At 41.6% G+C, this 24,850-nt stretch overlaps 1 protein-coding gene and 1 long non-coding RNA gene across 11 annotated transcripts in view; one reads left to right on the top strand and one right to left on the bottom strand.

Moving 5' to 3' along the window:
- Window positions 1-24,850, top strand: part of LOC307207744 — a 962,945-nt gene that overhangs the window by 329,430 nt on the left and 608,665 nt on the right. The window lies entirely within an intron of this gene.
- Window positions 1-24,850, bottom strand: part of TENM1 (teneurin transmembrane protein 1) — a 399,682-nt gene that overhangs the window by 309,360 nt on the left and 65,472 nt on the right. Inside the window, exon 1 of one of the 10 annotated variants that reach the window (XM_079961578.1) lies at window positions 3,519-3,577. The exons of the other annotated variants lie outside the window; for them this stretch is intronic. The gene's annotated coding sequence lies outside the window, so the exon portion shown is untranslated. Of the gene's footprint in view, window positions 1-3,518; window positions 3,578-24,850 lie in introns of those variants that run through there. 10 annotated transcript variants of the gene reach the window in all.

Raw genomic sequence — 24,850 nt, 5'->3', positions numbered from 1 at the left:
AGTTGTTCAACCCCCCCCCCCAAGCAATTGATTTGTCTAGTAGATTTAGTTAAGGGAAACTTAAAATGTTCTCAAAGGGAGCATAAACATTCTCCTAATGATCCCTTGTTTTGAAAGGTTTTAGCCAGTTAATTGTTCCAAGGAATCAAACAACAAGTTGTAAGAAATTGTAGGCAGAATAAACCTTGAGATGGAACCACTGAATTATACTGAGTGGGTTGATAAACTTATTTTTTTTTAAAAAAATATAATAATTACAGTAGTGGAATAGAAAACTAAGTTTCACATAGTACATAGGATATTCAGGAAAAGTGTTCATCAAGAAAACTAGCTTCCTCTCATCACTGCAGGTAGTGAATTTTGTACACCAATTCCAAAACTATAAGAAATAAAGTCCCCATATAGCAAAACACACACATTCTGGGTCTTCTGACCTACTTGAGACATTTAAATTGTGGGTAATCTTCTCTGATATTGCTAGTGCACACATACAGTGGTGCCCTGCAAGACGAATGCCTCGCAAGACGAAAAACTCGCTAGATGAAAGGGTTTTCCGTTTTTCGAGGCACTTCACAAGACAAATTTCCCTATGGGCTTGCTTCACAAGATGAAAACGTCTTGCGAGTCTTGCGAGTTTTTTCCCTTTCCCCCCCTTTTTCTAAGCCACTAATAGCTGCTAAGCCGCTAAGCCGCTAATAGCCGCTAAGCCGCTAATAGCGCTAATCCGCTAATCCGCGAATAGGGATGGTTCACAAGACGAAAAAACCGCAAGACAAAGAGACTCGCAGAACGAATTAATTTCGTCTTGCGAGGCACCACTGTATTTTTGTACCAAAGTGTTAATTGTAGTTGAAAGTTAATTGCAATGTTCTCCACCCATGCTATAATGTTATTAGGCCTTTCAAGTCTGAATTACACCCATAGCCATCCCAGATATTTGACAAAGAAAGTCTGAGTTGAGGTCATTACAATATCACTTTTACATCTATCAGAGTTCTCCCTATAAATGTCAGTCCAACATTTAGAAAACAGTGGGTCATTACTACCATAGATGAAAACAAACAAACAAACAAACAAACAAACAAAAACTCTGCCCACACAGTAAGAATCTAGAAGTTATTCTAGAAATTTGTACCAGTATATGGTGCCATCTATGAATATGTGGATACTGATTTATATGGTGTAGGTAGCCATAAATTATTCCACTTACTTTCAGGAAGGAAAAGGGTGGTCCTGCCCACCACCAAAATGTGGCACCCAACAGATCAAACCACCACCCTCAAAAGAATGCAGCCCTTGAAAGAAAAAAATAGCTTCAAATATCTACAGAGTTTATCAGCTCCAGCCAAACATTCTTCAGAGGTAAGGTTCCATTGTAAATTGACCTAATAAGCTCTTCTACCGTCGAAACTGTGCCTCAGGAGAAATCCATAGTATAGGAACCAGCAGCTCCTTACAAATAGGAGTTATTAGCATGTCTGAAGATATATTGATGAAGCAATTGAATTCTAATCTTGAACCTTGTGGGAAGTCAAAGCGAAATGCACCAGTTGCTTCTTTATTTGTGATGTACCATTTAATTCCTACATGACACACACGGAAAATCAAATGCACGTGTTTCTTTTCTCAGAGGGGAGGAGTGGACCAGAACTGAACACATTCTCACTTCCAGTGCATTTATGAACAGGGAACTCTCCGACATAAACTTCTGTACAGTGACAAACGGCTATACTTCTGTTGATTCCAGATTACTTTTCTTCTAGAAAACACACATAGAAAAACTATTGAGCTGCACACCCACCCACTCCTCAAACTTCTGAAATGAAACATAAGATATGTTGCACCTTAGAGCAGGGGTCCCAAACTGTTTTGGGCCCAAGGTCACATTTGGAAACCGCCATGAGGACTACAAAGTAACCATTTCACAGAAGAAAAACTGACAATACTCAGGCAATACACCTTCACAAGCACCTATATGTTCCTAATTTGGGAGCCTATCCATACAGGAACGGAGGAAGTAAAATACAATATGTGGTTGAAGTAGGTCACCTACTTTAAAATAAGAGATACAACTTTCTGAACTAAACCCACAATATTTCAATTTCTACTAACTGAAAAGACAACCCTTAAAGCTCTCCTGCTCTTTTCTAAAGAATAATGTATTCCTGTTGTGAGGTACATTAATGAATGCACAATAAGGGGAGGAGATCTATAGCTAAAAAGACATGCTAGGAATCCTTTGACTACACCACTTATATAAATGAAAAAATCTAACACTTGGGGATGTAATATAGATCTAACATAGTGCCCAATGAGGCTGTTTGGGTTCACAAAGCAATGGACGGATAACACACCCATATCTGCAGAAGTTTCCTCTTGAAAGAAGGTGAGACTTCTTTATTTTAAAATAAATTTTTCTATTTTAATGTAAAACAATCATCTAAAATTAAGCAAGATCATGTTTAATTTTAGCTGCTGGGTCATTTAAAATATTGTTCATTCTCCCCTGCCCCTCCAAAACAAAGTCTCTAGAAAGCAAAATGAACAGAATGAAAATGATTCACATGAAATAAATTAGTCTGATGAAGTGCTACCCTTTTTGATCCATATGGTAGCATATGGCAAGGCAGGCAGAAAAAAAGATGTGTTACAGTATTTATATTTCAGTTGTGGAACTCTGTATTGACTGTGGTGTGCCTTTCACTTTTCTATAATTAATTTCATCCTCATAAATGATATCCAACCAACAATGCATTGCATTTGCACCTTTAGATGCAAACTTAATCATGTCCCCCACCCCATTTCTATTCACAAAATACAGAATGCAATTAAAATCATCACCATCATCATCAACAACAAAATAGTTAAAACAGCATCTAGTATTAGTATTAGTATTAGTATTAGGAGAGTAATATAACATTAGTAACCACAACAGCCACAACCAAAGACCAAAACAAAATCTCAATAGAAACAGTCAGGAAATTCCAGGCGAAACACAAAGAAAGGTATTTTAAAGCTGCAATCCTAATCCCATTTACACAAGAGTAAGACCCATTGAATTCAATAGGACTAACATCTCAGTAGACATGGGTAGGATTACAATGTAGCTGCCTGCGAAAGCCCTTCTATAATTGGTGCTTGCCTCATTGCCATAGGTCTCCATTGAGAAGAAGGGCAGGATATAAACTGAATAAATAAATAAAATAACAAGATGGGCACCATAATGGAGCCAGCCAGACTTCAAGTAGATAGTAGAAGAGTCCATAGGGTCCCTTCTGTAGACCTGGGCAGACCATACAGGAAAATGCAACCTTGAGCACAGGAAAACAACAAACTGAGCTACTTCCAGCTCCACCTTGAGGGTGAAGGAAGGGAAGGGAAAAAAGAATCGCTGAACTTCTCTGGCCATGATTTTCCAATCCATGAAATGAGAATAATAATAATAATAATAATAATAATAATAATAATAATAGTGCTTGCCTATCTCACAGAGGAACCAATGGTTTTAAATCACTCACCTTTCCCAATGAACGTCAGGGCTCTACAAAAGGCAAGATACATCCTGCACTAAGCATGTATCAGTATCTCTCTAGAAACCTTAAGAAAAACTGAGGATAAATTGCTGTAAGTGTATGTATGAACATTAACCTGAAATCTTAATTTTATGGAACAATGGCTCTGAATAACAGAAAGGATAGAAGCCTGCCAAAAGCAAGATTATAAACTTGTATCTCCAAATGCGCCATGAGCCATTCAGGACTGAAGATGGTGGATTTTAATTAATCACTTCTTAGAGGTGCAGTGCTGTGATTCAGTAGTCGGGAATTAGACAGCTACAGTCCCCTGGTTTTGCTGCTGGGTGTGATTGGGTATAGCTGAGATGGAAACACAATTTCTAAAAGGCAGGGAGAGCTATAACCCCCACTCCTCATACCTACAAGAATAACAGGAGGAGTCTGCAAGTTTTCAGGAGGAATTCCAGTGGCCAGTCAGGGCAAAATAATTGACAGAAAAAGTAAAGATGCTTCAACCCCCTACCTCTCTCTCCCTTTAACAGTCACTAATAGTCTACATGCTACAAGGAGGAATAGGGGGTGGGTGGCCTATCAGATTTTTGGGGGGACTTCAGCTCCCATCAGCTCTAATCTTTGGCTATGCTGCCTGGGGCTGATGGGAGTTGAATGGAGTCTAGAAGACCACAAATTCTCCACCCCAGTTAAAAAGGATGAACCACAGTTCAGTGACTGAGCACATGATTTCCATGCAGAGGGTGCAAGGTTCAGTCCCCAGAATCTCCAGAGAGCACTGGGAAAGTCTGGAAGCCTAGCAAGCTGCTTTTAGTTGGAGTGGACTACACTGAACAGAATAGACCGACACAGTGGCGTAGCGTGGGTTGTCAGCACCCGGGGCAAGGCAAGTAATTTGCGCCCCCTAACCTGTGGATTTGTGCCCCCTAACCCATGGATTTGCGCCCCCTAACCCTAACCCCCAGATGTTGCGCCTGGTTCGGCCGGCCCCCCCTGCACCCCCCACGCTACACCACTGGACCGACAGTATAACTCTGTATAAATTAGCTTCCTGTGTGTCTGAATTCTCCACGTAAAAAGCTGTGGCAATACCTGAAGGTCTGCCAACATCACCCCCCCCCCAGCCCCAGAACCATAAGACTCTAAAAACTACAAAGGAATAGAGAGGAGTAATGAATCAGGGGCAGCGATATTGCAAGGCTTACTGCATGCATCATGCTCCCCATTTCCCACATTTCCCAAGTTAAATAGGCAGAAACAGCTTAACCTGATTAAATTCTCATGCCCTGGACAACTGCAGAGTTTCACCATTGCTCGGCAAGCTTAATCCATAAACGCATAAAATGACATAAAACATTTCTATTAATATTCCTTTGCAAGACACTAAACTTATAATTTTGCAGGAAAGGAGCATATCTATGAAAGGAATTAGCAAGGACCTCCAAGCAGCTTTTCAAGGGTTAGTTAAAATATTAAGATTTCCCCCCTCATAATAAACCTCCCCACCCTTCAATGCCTGCAGCGGGTGTGTATGAATGTTTGACAGGCAGTATAATTAAACATCTGCAGCAAGAAAAAGAACATTTCAACATTCTTTTTTCTCCAAGATTATGCTCATTTCAGTGTGTTAAAAGAATCGACGTAGCAAATGAATGACTTTCTGCCTGACCTTCATGTATTACTTTCCCTTTTTAGGGAGTGCATTAGGTAACACAAGTGGGAGCCATTGGTGGCTGGTGCTTGTTGGAACTGGTAAGGTGGGAGGTAGGGAGACCAACAGTAGATGGGACCAGAATGAATGAGAGGCAAAAGCAACTCTATCTTCTTCCCTGCTGAGCAACACCATGACTAAGAAGGAGGAAGCTGACAGAGATTGCCATCCCCTGTAAAGAGGTGGGCAAGTGGGGGCTAAGGAAAGACAGGAGGACAACCAATATGATCACGGGCCTTATAGTTGCTGGAAACAACACAGGTCTCTGGCTCCTCCATCCCAATTGCTGTGCTGTACCTTGTCTGAACACTCTGTGCTATTGACCTTGCTTCTGCATCGTTTTTTGGACCTAGAATGATTCTCCATGCTTGACACTTGTTGAGACTATGCTATGCCTTGAACCCTGCTTGTTGGGGGAAGCATTTTGCTAAAAAGTTTTTACTTCCTGGGACTGAGACCTAGTTTTATAACTGTAATTGTTTTATATGTTTTTTAAAAATTGTATACTGTATTACTGAGGAGCACAACAGTTTATAAGATATTTTTTTACCCACTCTTCACCATAGTGATGATGCAATATACCATTATAAAAACAAATAAAGTTGTTACAATTATAAAGCAAGAATGAAATTATAAAGGAGGCTAAAGGGGGGGTGACATGTGGGGGGGAGTCCCAAGGGTAAGAGAAAGAGGGTTTGACAGCTGCATTTGGTCCCTGGACTAAAGAAGCTCAGGGGGGAGAACCGAGGAGCACCACTACCTCACAGCATATTCTGGCTGAGGCAATCGCCCCACTCTGCCTAATGGTAGAACTGGCCCTGAAGATTGCTTTAAAACAAGTTATTTGATTAGAGCCATGTGTAGTCCGGTACAGATAATGTATTCTGTATAGGAAAGTTTCTTCTTGGTTAACACCATCCTAGACTAAATATTAGTAAAAGCATTTTGCCTCATCAGTTCTGCTTCAGTGCAAACATACGATTAACAGAACGAACAAGCAGTGTGGATGCTTTGCCATCAAACCCTGACAAATGACAGGCAAGCATGGTCATGGGGGTACCATAAACTGCTGACGCTGTTACACCAGAGTTTATATTGCAGTGGAACCACATTACAACTAGGAGTAGAAAATTAAATCCCATCAAGCATAGCTAAATGTTGTTTGCACTTAAGAATATGTGAGTAAAACCAATCCAAACCAAGACATGAATTTGGTGCAAAGGTTTTCTAATATGTAGGATAATCCTGTGCAACCTCAGGCGATCTTCCAACAAAGCATTTCGGATGCCTATGTGTTTCCTCTCTGACTGCCTTATAATACAAATAAGTTGCTTACCTATTGGCCACCTGACATCATCACCATCCAGCAATGGAAAAATTACATCTGCAACCACAAAGGAAGCCAGCTTTTCTGCAAAGCAAGGAAAGACCTAGAATTTCTTTGGGGGGGGGAGGCAATTTAAATTGATTTAGCTGGGGCTCCTAAAGAAAATGTATCTGGAAGGAAGGTTTTCTCTTGCAAAAGCCAACTCTATTCACAGAAAACACGCCAAGGCACTTTGGTTACACGAATAGCACCTGGGACAACTCTACAGCACAGAGCTTTATAGGACAATGGGTCTAACCACTGAAATGAGTCTGCCCATTGTAGAGACTGTGTGTGGCTTGAAAGCTTAAGAATGGTGGCCATTCCTTCAGCATGGTAAGGGAGTAAAGCCCTCTTCAGGCATTCCATAATGGGAAAGTAAACATGTGGGATTGGTGGAGAGGGCAGCAAAGATGGATATGCTGGCTCTGGCTCTGCTCCTTCACTTTCAAACTTATGGAAAGCAAAAGTCTGCAGCGAGGAGCCTTTTTTTAATCCATGGAGTCTCCACACAAGCTTTTAAATCCTGCACAGGGGCACAGGAAACCGCATTATCCTCAGTCATATACTACTAGTCTATCCAGCTCAGTACTGAACCAGATCTGGACCTGATGTGCCTTCAGACAGAGGACTGTCCTCTGTAATTTAATCCTTTGAGACTACTTTCTTTTGTATTAAGAAGCTAACAAGCTAACAAGCAAACAAATGGTGAAAAAGTTGTATAATAATAATAGTAGTAACAGTAATATCATCTGAAGCTCCAACTGTTCCCTTACAAACCCATGCAAATATAAGTTCCTCTGAGCATCTGCTTTACATGCTAATATCATCTGAAACAGGATGTGTGGCAACCCACAGCAGGGACTTCTCCATAGTGGTACCAAACCTATGGATTTTCCTCCCTAGGGAAGTTTGTCTGTTTCCCTCCTTATTGGCTTTTAAATACCAGGCCAAAGAGGCCCTCTTGCTTAAGGCTTTCAGGTTTTCCTAATTACCCATTTCCTTCTTGTTTCTAGATTCAGGTAGGTAGCCGTGTTGGTCTGATGCAGTCAAAATAAATAAAAAAAATTGTCCAGTAGCATCTTAGAGACCAACAAAGTTTGTTCTGGGTGTAAACTTTCATGTATCTGAAGAAGTGTGCATGCACACGAAAGCTTATACCCAGAACAAACTTACTTGGTCTCGAAGTGCTACTGGACAATTTTTTGATTTTTTAAATTAATTCCTTCTTGTTTCTGTTACTCTAAATCATGTTGCTAATTACTAATTCATGTATTTAATTTTTTGAAAATGTTATTTTTATAGTATTGTAATTTTTGTATGTGTTTTATTAGCGTACAGTGGTACCTCAGGTTATAGACGCTTCAGGTTACAGACTCCGCTAGCTCAGAAATAGTACCTCAGGTTAAGAACTTTGCTTCAGGATGAGAACAGAAATTGTGCAGCGGCGACACAGCGGCAGCAGGAGGCCCCATTAGCTAAAGTGGTGCTTCAGGTTAAGAATGGACCTCCAGAATGAATTAAGTTCTTAAGCTGAGGTACCACTGTATTTGTGAGACTTTCAAATCAAGGGCAACTTAGAGATATTTTATCAAAACATGGAAATCAGTAGCATCTGCTAATGCCATAGAAGTAGGTGCAGTTTAGGATTGATGTGCAAACCTATGTTTTTCTGCACTGCATTTCATTTATGAAGGATAGCTATGCATCTTCAGAGACTGCATAGTACAATGAGAAAGGGTTTCAAACACACATCTCTCCTTTTAGTTAGTGATCAGACTGCATTCATCTTCCCTTTGGACTTTTCCTGCCAGCGATTCAAAGGGAAATACCAACTGTGCATTCTGATCCGATAGGAAAAAAAACTGCAACTGAAAGACAGAAACTGAAAATGATCTAGCATAAAATGATATCAAGTAGTAGCGTCAAATATTGTTCCTGGCTATGCTGGATATCACCCATCAGAAAACACATGCATAGGATTTGCCAGGTTGCATGATACCTTCTCATGGATAACTGATTAATCTTTTGACAGGTTTGCCCATGTAATTGGAGGGAGTAGGTTTCTGTAACACAGCTGAACAGTGGTGAAAAGGGACCGAAGAAACTATGGGAGCATTCAGACACAGTTAGATTTCCTGGTTATAATCCTAACACTTCTGTCCCATTTTCTAACACTCCCTTTATGCAGAAGTATCTGTTGTGCTGTGGAACTGAGGCTTTTTTATTGACAGAATGGCTATGTTATACTAAATTTTATTCATGCCTATGGCCATGGTGTGGAACAATAGTGAACATCACTGGACACCAACACCGTTCCTCTATCCTTCTTGCACATGTGTGCTCCTGGTCCTCCATGATTCACCCATGAAAATGGCAAGAAATAACTGTATGCTGGGATACGGCCCCAAATTTCATCACTTTATTCCTATGGTTTTCTGGGTTAATAGGGTTTCAAAGAGATTATTTCTGGAGCCAATTAACATGGAAATGAGAACCGAATGTCCACTATATTCCACTTCATATGTTATATGAAAGTCTCGGATACAATATGGAAATTATCAGCCAGAGAAAAATGGGGGAAACAGAATAAACTGCTGTGTGGATGCAGCTTATGTTTAAGAGAGAAGCTTTCTTTTATGGGGCACTACAGAGCAGTTTATTAATTGCAGTTTCATAGGGTTGGATTCCGATGCTTAGAATAGACCCTTCTGAATGCACTGCTGTCACTCAAGGCTCAGCTGGCCTCAGCGGCACAGAGTGCCTTCTATCAGCTTTGGCTGTTGCAGACTCTCCAAGTGTCCCTATTTTCAAGGGACAGTCCATCCCAGTTTCTTATTTTATCCTGGAATGTCCCGCTTTTCCTTAGGATGTCCCTATTTTCACAGGAGAAATTTTGGAGTGTATGGAGTTATGTGACCCCGAGCCAAGGAAATAAGTAACAACAACAATAGAAGAGGACATCCCTATTTTCATCAGAGAAATGTTGGAGGGTATGCTGGTGCCCCAGTTGCACCCTTATCTGGATAGGCATAGCCTATCTTCTGTAGTCTATGCTCCAGTAACCTAGGTTCTTGTTGTTTAGTCATTTAGTCGTGACCGACTTTTCCTGACCCCATGGACCAGAGCATGGCAGGCACTCCTGTCTTCCACTGCCTCCCACAGTTTGGCCAAACTGTTGGTTAACTTAGGTTAGATTACTGCAATGCATTATACATAGGGGCTGCCTATGAAGATTGTTCAGAAACTTCAGCTGCTGCCAAATTCAGCGGCCACGCTACTCACTTGGACAAGACAATTTGACCATATAATGCCAATCCTGGCCCAACTGCACCAGCTGCCAATTGGTTTCAGGGGCCAATTCAAAGTGCTGGTTTTGACCTACAAATCCTTAAACAGCTCTGGACTGTAATACCTCAAGGACTGCCTCTTTCCATAGGAATTGACCAGGACCCTGCAATCACCATATGAGGCCCTTCTTTATGTGCCTTTTCTGTGAGAGGTTCGGAGGGCAGCAACACAACAACAGGCCTATTTTGTGGTAGCTCCCCATTTGTGGAATGATCTCCTGGCGGCTTTGTTACATATCTTTAGGCGCCAGGCAAAAACATTCCTCTTCTCCTGGCCCTTTGAGTAATTAAACAATTGACGGCCTTTTAAACTGTTTCTGGGTGTTTTTTGTGTTTGTTTGTTTTTGCTACTACGTTATGCATATTTGCGTTATTTTGTGAACCACCCTGTGATCATCAGATGAAGGATGGTCCATAAATTTAATTAATTAAGTAAGTAATGAGTAATAATAATAATTACTACAAGTCTCTTTTCAGTGTGATTCCATCTGCCATCTACATTTAAACAGTCATAGCTTCCACCAAATAACCCTGGGAATTGTTGTTTGTTAAGGGTCCTGAGAGTTGTTATGCAACCCCTATTCCCTTCACAGAGTCACAATTCTCAGTCCCTTTTTCCAGAGTACTCAGAGAATTGTAGCTCTCTGAGAGAAAAATAAGGGCCTCCTACACTAACAACAAATTGCAGTTCTCAGAGTACTTTGAGAGAAGCCATGGCTGTTCAAAGTAGTATAATAGTGCTTTAAATGTAAACTGCTGATGGGACCTATGACTTTGTATCCAATTCAAGGAAGCAGACCTTAAACCATTTAGCTCTGTGACCATGACTTGAGCAGCTGTTTAAAAGCATATACATCTCCATCCACACAATATGTAAATGATATGCAGTTTCTACACTGTAGAAACAGACTAAAAATGGTGTCAGATCCTGACTTTCCCCAAAGTTAAATATAGAGCACAAGGGTTTTTCCCCCCACTGATGCAAAAGGTCAAGATTTCAGATGTTCAGGTCCTACAAGACCTTCATATCCAGAAAGATAATCATTTGCCTTCACATCATGGCAGTAAAAAGAGATGACTGCCAATGTAGGCAAAGGATTCCAAATACATAATGTGCATTTGTTCATTTTGTCCACACATTGGTCTGCACATCCCCACCCCCCCACCCTGTATGGGTTATAAGTTATCCCATACAAACGTTGCAGGAGATATGCAATCCTAGTGCGTGGAATTTTCAACTGAGAATTTTGACTTAAAAGGCACTCTGGTGCCAACTCTCACACTCCACCATGTGTTGTGGTGCTTCTGGACAAAGGAGAAACTCATCCAGCCGCAAAACCAGTGACTTGACCACAGAGCATTTTCCACCTCATATACCATATTTTTCATCCCATAGGACGCTCTGTCCCATAGGACGCACCTAGTTTTTTTTGGGGGGGGGGGGAATAAAGGAAAAAACCAGGTTGGGGAACAGTGATATGGCGGCACTCCACCTCCCCGCTGTCTCCCGAGCTTGTGGGGCTGGCCGATGTCTGCCCGGCGCGTGGGGCGCTCTGCTTCAGGGCGCGCCGGGCAGCAGGCTGCTATACGCAGCATGGGGAGCCCTGCGGGAACTCCCGCGGGCTCCCCAGGCTTGCGGATAGCTTCCTGAAGCCCGGAGAGCGAGAGGGGTCGGTGCGCACTGACCCCTCTCACTCTCCAAGCTTCAGCAAAAGCCTGTATTCACCCCATAGGACGCATACAGATTTCTCCTTCATTTTTGGAGGGGAAAAAGTGCGTCCTATAGGGCGAAAAATACGGTATGTACAACTTGGTCTCTGCAGCACTGAAGATAGTAGGATGACTCTGGCATATTTTTCATCAGAAAAACTAAATCCAGGGCTCAGCCATGAGGCAGAATACTAGACACAGACATTTGCACAATGGATAAAGCCATTTCAGGGAAGGGCTATAGGTTGATGCTAGGATGAGTGCACTGAATGCAGAAGGTCCTAGTTTCAACCCTCATTGCCTCCAGGTAGAGCTGGGAAAGACCTGTCTGAAATCCCAGAGAACCACTGTCAATCATTGCAGGCCATACTGTGCCAAATGAACCAATGGTCTGAGTTGGTAAAAGGTAGCACCCTACAATTCTATGTATGAACTGCCCACAATGGTGCTACAAAAGGGATTCTGTTTAAGACCCTGGGGCATCCTTTATTCTCATTAACTCTTGACAGCATTTTAAGTTAACGAAACTCAGAACGCCAATCTGCATTTAAAAATACCACTAATGAATGCTCCGTGCATTGAAGTTCCACTTCAGGCAAACCACCAGATGAAAGGTTTACTTTCATGAACACCCAAAACAATGATTTTAGTGTAATGGCCACAGCGATCATTATTTTCCAGTGTCATGTCAATGTCATTCTTTGCAAACACACATCACTGTGTTGCAAGGGTTGTTAAACAGTAGACTCAAGTCTTAGCCGAAGTCTTAATTAAAACTTCGACTTTAAACAAACTTAAAACAAACTCTTAAAAGCCACCTTTTAAAAAGTTAACTTTTAAAAAATAATAAAACTAAAATAAAATTAAAGCTACCCTGAAAACAAATTATAGATTAAACATTAAAAGAATGAGAGAGCCGGTGCGGTGTATTAGTTAGATCATTAGACTAAGATCTAGGAGATCAAAGTTCAACTCCCCACATGACCATGAACCTCCATGGGTGACTTTGCTTTATTGTCCCATTCCCTATAGATTATTTTATGTATGCTGCTTCAAAATGCAAATAATAAAATATCTGTTTATAAAAATCTTCAATAATTATTATTTTTAGCTGCTTTGGCAGGTCAATTCCAATGAATGTTAACATTTCCCCAGCAGTACAGATCATGGGAAAAGGTTTTCCTTCTGATTTTGATTCTTTCTCTCTGCCTCTCTCTCTGTGCCCTCCATACTTCTCGTCTTTGCTGCAGTTGATACATGAGTGGCGAAAGCAGCCTATTCTAACATAAGCAGGTGAACACCTATAGCTGCTGTTGTTAATTACTCGCCCTTCACCCTGAAGTAATGGGGTGGATTGCAAAATTAAAATACAATATTACATTACAACATCATTGCCACAATGCACAATAACATACTGAGCACAATGCAGAGATACCCTTTCTGCAATTCTCCCCTCCGCGAAGAGGAGAAAGAGCAAAAGTGTATCCTCCGCACAAGCAGCCGTCATTGCCAAGGAGTGGCAGGTTCACACATTATTGAAGGGGAACGTGGAAGACAGCATAATCAAATTTGGGCAACAGAGTGAGAGAAATAGGAGATTGCACGCCCAAATTTCTACTTCTCCCCTCTGATACATGTGCTATTTGTGGTGAAGCTTCAAATTCAGTACAATGCAAGCTTGAATGTTTGGTTTTTTGGGGAAAATTTTAATTACCAAGCCTGAAACTGGATGAGATTTCTGAACTTAAGCTGTTACATGAGCTGCCTAGTTAATTTTGACACCCCTGAGGTATGAAACATGCTGAGTCATCCTGCAGACTGAAGAGCTCTTCATGTTGCAAAGTTTCCATGCACTTCTTTTTGAAAAATAAGCTAGGCCTAATTAATCCAGTTAGGTATAACAGGAGGTTTGATGGGGGATCAAGAGCCTTTGTTGCAGCAACAGCTGCTCCAACACCTGCTCTGATCTGCTTTTCAATCACTCTCGCCTTTCTGTGACCACATTCTTGGTTTGGATCATTGCAAGATCATTGCCCATAGCTCAGTGGTAATGCCTATGCTTTGGATGAAAGTAGTTCCAACTTCAATCCTTTCCATCTCTAGGTAGGAGTGGGAAAGATTCCTGCCTTAAACCCTGGGGAATCACTGGCATTCAGTGTAGACAATACCAACATAGATGGGCCAGTCGCATGTCAGGTTCCTATAATCTTACTCTTGTGAAAGAACCATAGCTTCAATATCCCTGGACTAGAGTCCTGTTCCTCATGCCTGCAATGAAATGCACTCAAGTCCATGAAGACACCATAACTATTTGGTTAGTCTCTCAAGCCTATTAGTTGTCACTGCAACAGTAGAAATACAGATACCCCAACTGAATTTATTAGATTTGTGGAGATTGTAGCTTCTCCACACTGCTCCATCATAGCAACCCAATCTGAGAAGAAGGAAACTGAGGAAAAGCTGCTCATTTCTGTAGAGTTCACCTTCAGAAGAAGGAGGTTAACTAAGGATGGGATTCAATTAAGTTGCTGCATGCGTGGAATGAGGTCCAAACGTGCAACAGGACTTTGCCCCCTCTCCACCCCAACATGCCCACGCCAAAACATTATATTGTGTTCTAACATTGGGAAGGGCGAAACAACTCAGCAGGGTTATTTGAAGCAGATAGCAAAAGGTTTAAGCACCCCACCCTGCTCATTCCCTGCTCAAACCCCTACTTTCCTGACTCCTCTTTCCATTTTTCTAAACAAGATAGGCTCTCTGTCACAAGAATTTGTATGTAATTTGCAGCATGTCTTTCAATATGTTAGCATAATAACTAGAAAAACAACTGCAGCTCATTGATGAACACAGTGTTCATTGGCAGAAGCAGCCCAACAAACAACAAGTCCATTAAGCAAATCCCCAAGTTTATTTTGGGCTCTGGACAGAAACAGGTAGATCCATTTATCAAGCTTAATTTATTGGGTGTAAATGACTGTCAGCTCTTTGATAAAACAGTTCTCCTGAGCCACTTCAAATGCACAGCCAATAAAGAGCTGTCTAGCAACAAGACGCTTTATACATTTCTCCCCTTCAAAAAACGAGATAATAATAATTAAAAAGCGAACAAACAAGAGCTATTATCCTGGCAGATGTCACACCTCTAAGAATCATCATCTGTACTCTAAAGAAAGGATGGATACATCAGTTTATTTCTGGTGTCTGTCTGACATGGGCTCATTCATGTCTCCATTTTTGCACTAATCTGTGAAGTCTTTAGGTGTTTATTTAAATATGAATTTTCACTAATACATATTTAATCACAAAATTCATATATATATTACATATTGTATCTCAGTGTACTCATTTCCATAACTATTTTATCCTAAGGTGCATACTTTTTAATGCATTTGGGTACAAAAGTTTTAAAGGAGAATTCTATCTCAAAATTCAGATTAAATCCAAAGGACAAGTCCTGCCACATCCACACTGCAATTAAAGCACTATTTTAACAGTTATGGCTTTCCCATTAAGGAATTCTGAGAACTGTCATTTCTTAAGGGTGCTGGAAGGGATAAAATAAAGTTTCCAGTATTCCTTGGGAGAAGCCCTGACTGTGAAAGTAGTATAAATGCACCCTCTTATTTCTTCTTCAAAGGTTGGCTACAAACTTCTTTTCTTATGTAGCATGAAACTCTTTTCTTTTTTTGAAATTAGATTTACAGCCCAATCTCACCGTTCATGATCCACATATAGAAGCTAGATTCCACAGAGGGATCTCCTCATCTCAGCATCGCAAATCATGTCACATGAGGGCCAGGGGGAGTCTATTGTACTTGGTGTACCCTCTTTGTATTTGGTGTACAGATCTGGGGCATAGCAAACAAGCCCACTTCATCTGAACTTTGCATATAATTAGGTGTGTGTGAGGGTGTATGTGTTGGGATACTGCCAGGGAGACAGACAATCAGGCAGGCCTCCATCGCCATCTCTGAACGAACACCGATCTCCCATGGAAACAGCATCAGTCAATTAGCGACACGAGCCTCAGACACATTCCAAGACTCATGCACACCCTTTTCAGCAGAGGTTCCACAATGGAAGATTCACCCAGGAGAGCATAATTACAGCTTTATTCAACGTTGGTCAGAACAAAGGAAAAGCATGACTGCTTGCTTTCATGTCGAGGAAAAACAGCCAGAAACAAAAGCTATATACAAAACAGAAGCTCCCTGTGAGCAGGAAGTACGCAGGCTTGTGACCCACAACAGCCTGCTCCCTTTTTAAGGAGGAACGGAAATATCCTAACAGTATGTTGTAGTGGCTAGAGTGTTGGGCAAGAACCTGGGTGTTCAAATCCCAACTCAGCCATGAAGGTCACTGGATGACCTTTGGCCAGTCACTGCCTCCCCGCCTAACCTACCTTACAGGGTAGTTCCGGGGATTAAATGAGGAGTGGACGAATCATGTATGCTACCTTGAGCTCTCTGGAGAATAAAAGTAGATAAAATAAAGACCTGTCATATTTTGATTTATCCCCTTTATGAGCAAAGAAATTTGTATTACAAATTTGTATTACATTTGTATTAGGCAACACTCCCACATTTATTAAATTGAGCATAATTTTCATTTTTGTACATCGTCTTTTTCATCCTTTGGAAAGTGGGGGGGTCTGGACAAATACTCCTGTTAAAGTTAAAAGAAAATGACAGGTGTCTTTCCCCAATTTCATGTTTCATTTTAAAAGATGATCCTGTAACCCCACAATAGCTGTAGAAAGAAAGTGGTGTGTGTGTGTGTGTGTGTTTAAAGTAGTGTGGGGAGGGGTTCAAGGTGGCTGGTAAATCTTTTTGTGACCTACTAACTGCTGTAGACTTATTTTTAAGGCTAGCTTTTCCAACTGGACCTTTGGTGATGACAACTATTTAAAGTGCACGTGCAGATCCAAAACCTGTGGGTGCCTGTTTGGGCAGGAAGATTTTTTGGATCAGCCCACAACACAAACTGACCGACAAGTTTAAAAAGTCTGTACTGCTAGAGAGGCTACTGCATTTTGCCTCCAGATTATAGGTTCCACTAGGCATTAACACAGAGGCAAGGAACCTGTGGACCACCAGGTATTTTTAGACTGCAACTTCTATTGCTTATTGTTATGCTGGGCTGGCCTGATGGGGATTGTAATGCAACAATATCTGGAAGGCGACTGGTCAGCCACCCCTGCATGGATGGTCTAGCAGCACGGAGTGTCGGGAGTGCTACAACTTCAGTCATATCTGGGGTTCCTGAGAGATAACCCTCGTGGAACCAAGACAAGCATCACCAAATGATCCTTTTTGGACAACATGTTTAGCTAAATTTGCAGCTTTTTGACCACTGTCTTTCCATATTGCAAATGTTTTGCATTTTTCCTACTCACTCTGTATATTCAACACAGAAATATATTAAGCCATCAGACTGACTATATTGGCTTTCCAGGTTCTAAACCTCACCAATGGTGAAGGTTTGTTCATCCCCCCCCCCTTTCCTTGGTTTTGTACTCTCTGAACTGTAGCATGTTTTGTTAATATTCCATTCCATAGCTATGAGGCCCTCACTTTCTAGCAATCACAGCAGGGTTTAAACCAATGGCTGCTTGTGCACTCCTATGCCAGATTGCATGAGCACTGAAAGTTTAATTGGTAATAAAGATACTGTCACTTTGCTTATATCCAGCAGAGGAGCCTGAAATGTATCTTATTAGGTAATAAAGAACTGGAAAGGATCACTTTCTTTTCTATCAACATGTGGGATTCTCTAGGGAGGCTGGCGCTTTTCGTTTGATGTGCCACAGCACATCAGATAAGCATTGGAGGGGGGGGGATGAAGAACTATGTCAATAGAACAGGGCAAAACATATCTAATTGATTGATCAGCTGCCAATCTGATGCAGTTTGCTAAAATAAAATAAAAGTCTGTGCATAAGGTATTCAAAGGAAATCTAAAGGAAGCAGCCATCATTAACTTTCTCCTTGCAGAGCTGCAGGATAGAATCTGAAATTCAGTTCAGGACTGATAAGCTCTGACATAAAAATTCATGGCTCTTAAACTTCCATTATTGAAGTTTTGGACTTTCCAGAGCTTTAAAATATCAAGTTAAATATTCCAGATGTGCCCATATTTATGCACTTGGGAGCTCAGTCAAGCCAAAATAATATTCCTGAATGATTTACAGGCAACTACCCCATTTGCATTGGGGTTACATTCTGGGGCACTGTGTCCCATCCTGTCCCACCCATTTTGTGACATTTTCAGGTCACTTCCTGTTTCAATGCAGTGCTCGTATGCACAGTCACACACATATTGAACACATGTAAATGGGTGGGTTGCCTGTATTAATTCGCAAAAAAATATACGCCACCCTTCAATGGAAAGAGATTCCAGGATCACAGGTCACAACGATAAAAGAATACAGTATAAAGTTGATCAATAATGGTCTGAAGGAAGAGGAAGATTTGTTTTCCTTCACCCCAAATGATAGATTGACAATTTCTATTCATTTCCTTTTGGGGAGATGTTTGTTATCCTGGATATTTTTTTGATAATGAGCATTCACACTTTACACTGTGGGATCGAGTGAGGTGCTTCGGACCTCAGGGAACTTACCAGTTTGTGTGGGCTGCCTGCCTCTTAGTACTATTCTTTGGAGGCTCACGCCCAGCCTCAGTAGTCAAGTTACACTGCTCGGAGGTGGGGCCAGTTGCATAAATAGGGGGAGGAGCAGGCAGTAGCCAGGCAGTCAACTCAGGAGCTTCACCCAACCACCCAACCCTCCCTTTGTTTAATGTTTCTTGTTTACAGGTTAACCTTTTTCTTCCTGTTTAGTGGATGCTGCTACGGTCTTCTGACTGGTTGCTGTTGAAGAGCCAGGAAGAAATTTTCCCGCATTGGCAGGTTTTGTCTTCCCCATAGCAATTTGTCACAACTTTGGCAGTTTAAAGCCTTGGGTGGAATCCTTTAGTCTTTTCTTCCCTAAAATGGGGGGGGGGGGCGTGAAGTGGTGACTCACCCCCTCCCCTGCGGCAGTGATTCCAGGGTCCCCTCTTAAAGGGGTTGTAATATGGGTGCCACTGGCCATACACTGAAAGGTCGTCAGTGAACTACTCTGTGTGCGGGGATATGGGGTGAGCTGCTTGTGTACACATACGTCTCACAGAGCACCCCCATATCCCGTTTACCCTAATGAGCCCCAGTTCCCTCGGCTGGGGGGCTGGGAGGGATACATGCCCAATGCCTAAGGCAACGTCTTCCTACATTTGAAAGTTTAAAAAAGTTGTGGCCAAATTTTAATTCTGTATCACGTCATGAGTCATTTCTGGTGTTCCCTGGGGGCTGGGGCGGTCACCGCCTGGTCACGCAATTCAAATTTATTCCTCCTTAAGAGAATGTGCATTTGATTATCACCAGCATTCACTGTTCTTTGTTATTGATTTTCATTTCTTGTCTATTGTGCATGCATTTTTCAATGTGTGAAGTGGTTATATAAGACTTGTTCATGTTTTTGTGTTCTTTTGGAGGGCGGAGGGAATATCCTTTGGTCCTTCTAGTTCTTTTTTCTCTCATATGATCTTTCTTTTTCTTTCCTTCCTTTTTTTCATCTGGATGTGATATTTTGTATGGCTTGTAATACAATATAATTATTTTGTTTGTTCTATTTGTATTATTACGTAGTTTCAATATTTTTTTTGTATCACTAGATTAAAGATTAAATGTTTGCAAATGCAAAACTGAGAACTTGCTCAAATACATACAGTACATATAAACAAAAGCCCCTTTCAGGTCCTCAGAGAGGGCACGAGGAGGGGGGGGGTGTTCATGCCATGAGCCCTTGATCCACCGCCAAACTTTCAGGACTGAAACAGGAAAAGGGTTTCTAAGCCAGACACCTCCATAAGCCCTCTTCAGAACTTCCTGTGGAATGTGGGAAAGTCAGGGGTTCCAAGGGTGAACCCAGCATGCCCAAAGACATTGGAGAAAGAGGTTGTGGGTCCTTCCAGACTGCAACATTATCTTGGCAAAGGAATAGTGCACAAGTGGTGGATTTATTCTGTTTTAGTCTGTTCTGCAACGGTATCACATCATTGCTATTTGAAGGGGCTATAGCTCAACAAAAACAGGACAAAAACAAATCAGAACTTTTGTGGTATAAAAAGTTATGGGAGATCCGTGGGAAGTTATGGGATATGCACTGAGTGGAAGTGAAGAAGTGTAACCATTGTTTGAGTAAGCAAAGTACTGCACCTGGTTTAGACAAGGGGGACCCATTCTGCTACGACAACCCCATAACCTTTGCAAGTGTAAACTGTATTAAAAGTGTGATAATCTGTGACTGCCCCAATGAAATCATGAGCACAAATGATCATGAATGCACAATAGAAAGGACATCTGGAGGCGGTTCTGAATCTCCCTCCCTCTCCCTCCCTATCCCCAGTATGCTCATTTGTGAACACATGAATAGGGCAACACTCTTGGAATTCCTGTTCAGAACTTGAGCACTACTCACTGGGAAAAGGCCACCTCGGCTCTACTACCCAGCAGGTGCTGTCATGTACCAGGTCTCATTTCTACAAATAAATTGCACATTACCTTTTCTGCTTCTCATCAGAAATACAGGGAGCAAATATAATCCTGTGTTTAAAGTCTGACAAATCACCCACATAGGGCTGGCGGACAGGATACACAGATCTCCTTGACCATGCTAGTAAATTGATTTTGGCGAAGGGGTGGAGGAGAAAGAGGGAGAGAGAGTAAAGATGTGCTATGCAATGAGAGACAATAGCAAACTGTACACTTACCAAAGAATCACCATTTAAAAATCCCCTGCAATTTAAGACAGATGTAAATATTCATTAAGATTTATGTCCTAAATTACAATGTAGATGCATTAAGCATTCCTTAAATCCATGTTTATGGAACTGCCTCCCTAGGTTGATGTTGCCCCTGTGCTGATGATTTTTAAAAGGGCCCAGAAGACTGGCTTAATTGATAGTTTAGTGCTCTTCATTTGACTGCTCCTGCTTGAATTCTTTATGCCTCCTATTCCTGGTGATATTGCTCAGACTGCTGCTGCTACAATATGCAGACAACTCCCACCATCCCTGATTATTGGAGTCCAACAACATCCAGAGGATCACAGGCTGACCACCCCATTTTTGTGCGTTATAGATTTATATTTTATTGTTTGATAATATGCATTACATATGTAATATGAAAGTGTTGAGAGCCAAATGGGGAGGGTTAACCCTCCAAGGCAGCCTATGAATAATAGGAAATAAACAAATGCCCATTATTCAGCTAAGGGCTCATCCACACTTCTACTTCTCCTGTGCCAAGGAAGCACGTGTTTGAGCAGCTTCCCACTTGACCCATGCTTTCCCAAGGAAAAACCCCCCTTCACTACTAAATTGGAGCAAACATCAATCAGGAGAAAACCTGAATTGCTGTTTGCTCCAAGTGAGCTCTAAAGAGTGGTTTTTGATAGGGGAAAGCAGCGGGACCAGAGGAAGTATGGATAAGCTCTAAGATTTACAAATCTTTTGCCAGAGGTAGGATATATTTTGGATAAGTGTAGAGAAAGAGTGTAAGAAAAAGCTGCTGAACCAGGCCAATAGCCCACCTAGTCCAGCATCCTATTCTTACAGTGGGCAACCAGATGCCCACAGGAAGTCAGCAAACAAGACCTGAGTGCTGCAGCACTGTCCCAACTTTTGATCCCCAGCAACTGCTATTCAGAGGCATATTGCCTCCAACAGTGGAAGTAGAACATAGGCTTATCCTCTGCAAATTGGTGGTAATCATGACCACTTGTAGAAGTAAATACTTTTTTTCATTATTATTAGGTAGGTCTGTATTTGAGCCAAGGTCAAATGATAATAGAATACAAAATGACAAGTCTTAAACAGATCAGTGCAAACCCCTAACACCCTTTGGGTGGTAGAGGCAGATTAGGCAGAGATCTCCCTCTGCCCAAATATCCTCGCTAAGCTAGCCTCCTGGCATCAGCGCACCCTTCCACCCACTAAATGTGGAGGCAGGGTTGGGGGGGGGTATTAACTGGAATTTATTCCTATGCAAATCATGGTTGTTGTAAGATTGTGGATAGATGAAAGAAAGTATTTCTTCACACAGCATATAGTTAAACTATGGAACTGGCTTCACAGGAAGCAGTGATGGCCAGCAGCTTGAAAGGCTTTAAAAGAGGATTAGACAAATTCATGGAAGACAAGTCTGTCAATGGCCACTAGCGACAATGGCTGTTTCCCCCCTTCAGAGCTGGAAGCCATATGCCTCTGAATACCAAGTGGTAGGAACTGCAGGTGTGCAGAGCGCTGTTGTGCACATGTTCTGCTTGTAGGTTTCCCACAGGCATCTGGTTGCCCACAGGGAGAACAGGATGCCAGGCTACATGGGCTGTTGGCCTGATTCACCAGCCCCTTCTTATGTTCTTATGGTAATTTGCACTGGAGTTTTTTTCTGATGCCCTTGAGCGGGGATGGGGAAAATCTATGGCTCTCTGCATCAAACACAGCCAGCATGGTTGGCCACATCCGGAGGGCCACAGGTTTCTTGCTGCCCTGAAAAGTAATATAATTTGGCATGTTTGTTTTACTTTTTTTTGGTAAACAAAGGTAAACGCTTTGAACCTGCCAAGCTTGCCTGATTTGCTATCAGCAGCCAGTCATTGTGAAGCTATGAAATGGAAGTTATCTCCACCAAATAAATAAAGTGTCCCTTATCACTGCTTGGGGGGCAATGAATAGATCTCTAAATGTCTCCAGAAGCTTCCTTTTAGTGGGGAATGATGATAGATCATTAGTTTCTATGCTGAAGTAAGAGCAGATCAATTGCAGTCCAGCCTTTTCAAATTAGAAAACTGGGATGACGACCCAAGGACAATAATAAGGGTGGGTGTTCTTTTCTTTAATGGCAATGTAAGGTCCAGCCTTCCCTTCCCCTGACACTTGTTTTATCCTGTCACTGTTGTAAAAATCAATCTGCTGACGGCCTTGAGATCAATATGAACTGGGAAATATGGCACACAATTCCTTTTATTTGTTCTTCGAGTATTGCAATTGCAGTTTACTGTTGGTAAATCATAAGGTCACCTGCAGAGAGCCAGGCCTATGAAGATAAATGCTTTAAATTAATGATATGCCATTTGTTTATAAACAGTAAAAAAACAAAAAACAATAGTCCTAAGAACCAAGCTGTTCAGTCAGGACTTAAATGAGAACTGGGGTTGAAAAATTGAGGTAGAAAAATCAAAAGCACCATGATGCTGGCGATACATGGGATATTTTGGCCTGAATTTTTCTTTCCTACACACATTGCCTAAAGTAACAGAATGCTGGCTGATGGCTTTGGTTTTCTTGGACAGCTGCCTGAAGTACAGTTGCTAGAAGCTACACATTGATCCGTGGGTATAGCTGGAGAGAACCCTAGGCTAAAAGAATGGGTATGGGGAGCTTTGTACAGAATGCAAGAGGGATATCAGAAGAGGATGAGAAATTGGAACAGGGATCTCTCTCTCTCTTAGATCTTTTTCTTTTAATTGCAAATATACTGCAAGAAAAAGAGAGGGGAAAAGACCAAACACACATACTCTGAGTTCCCATTAAGAATAACCCACCAAACCCACAAAGAAAAGCGGAGAATAATCTAACAAACTCAATTTAAACACTTATATGAATATTACATTGATACTCCTATGTCCAAATAGGTATTCAGATGACATTGTTGTTCTGTATTTATGCTCAAATATGCAAATGTTGGGAAGGTCTTCAGACCAATGAGTAATAGATGGTGGGCATTTGCGAGTCGAGGTCCCCAAGACACCCCAAATAAGAACAAAATGACACTTGATTTTTGTTTAAGGTTTTTGGCATAATTTTGGCCACAACTTTATTAAAAATACAGCAATGTGAGTGGTTGCTTAGGCATTGGTAGTGACTAACTGACTCCACACGGGGACAGCTCTGACATTCGCACCCTCCGCAAAGTCAGAAAGGGTAAGTCACCTGGGGAGAGAGACGGGACTGGGAACCATGCCTCACCTCTCCCCAGAATGCTCCCAGGGGCTCTTGCGTGGCCCTAGCCCCTTGCCAGGGGGTTCGGACAAAAGCATGGCGAGCCCCTGGGTTCCTTTAATGGAAAACCCTTGCAGCAGCAGCAGCATTTTGGAGGGGCAGGCACTGCCAAATCCATACCCCTCCACCAACCAATTCCCAAACCAATGCCTAACCGCAACCTTACAAGTTGTGACGATTTGCTACACAGTAGGAAAAAACCAAATGGCACCAGCCAATCAGCCAAAATTCCTACTGGGTCCCTGCCCCAAAGCAGACGACCCCATGACACGCAATAGCAAGGTCAAGCAAACAGCCTAACATTAGGGAGGGAGGGAGGGCGGGTGATCCGAAGCACGCAGCGAAAGAGGAAGCTCATCACTGCGTGCAGTGTATTTAATAAACAGGGCTGTCAATCAATAAATGGCAACATATAAATCTCCCCAGTAACAGCCCGCCCCTGCTTAAAGATGGCCAAACTCTTTTGCCCAGCAGATGGTACAGGAATTTCTAAAAAATAATTCTCTCTTAAAAGCATGTTTGCAGGTAAAGTACAATAACAAAATGGGGTGACAATGAGGGATTATAACCCTGATCAACCCAGCAGAACAGTAGGCTTTAATATTCACCTCTGTCCTATCAAAGCTGACAATGAAATCCATTATTTAACACTTTTACTTATTGTTTAATAATATGTAATATTTCCCTTTCAGATTCCTTCAGAGCAGAAAGTTAATGGATTTTTTAAGGAAAGTGAAAAAGAAAGGCATTATAGAAAATAATGGGCATGAATGGAGTTTAATAATTGGCATTCATTTATACAAAACAAGAACTTAAAATCAAGATAGTAACACTTTACCTATTTCAGCTCAAGAATACTCTAAAGCACAATGCTGTGCTTGAAAAGATGGGGAAGCCAGGGTTATTTAATTTAAAACATTTTTGCATTGCTCCTACAGCCATTCAAGGCAGATTAGAAACAAAGAAAATAACAACTTTCACTTCCATCAGTTTTTAAGTCCACTGTTACCAGTGTTAAGAAAATGGGAAGGAGAATAACAATTAACACACATTAACGTAGTTCATACTGCTATATATTCCTG

Source organism: Podarcis cretensis, assembly GCF_951804945.1.
Source record: "Podarcis cretensis genome assembly, chromosome: Z".
Classification (NCBI taxonomy): Eukaryota; Metazoa; Chordata; class Lepidosauria; order Squamata; family Lacertidae; genus Podarcis; species Podarcis cretensis.
The sequence above is the reverse complement of the archived record's forward strand: the minus strand, read 5'-3'. Positions and strand labels throughout refer to the sequence as shown.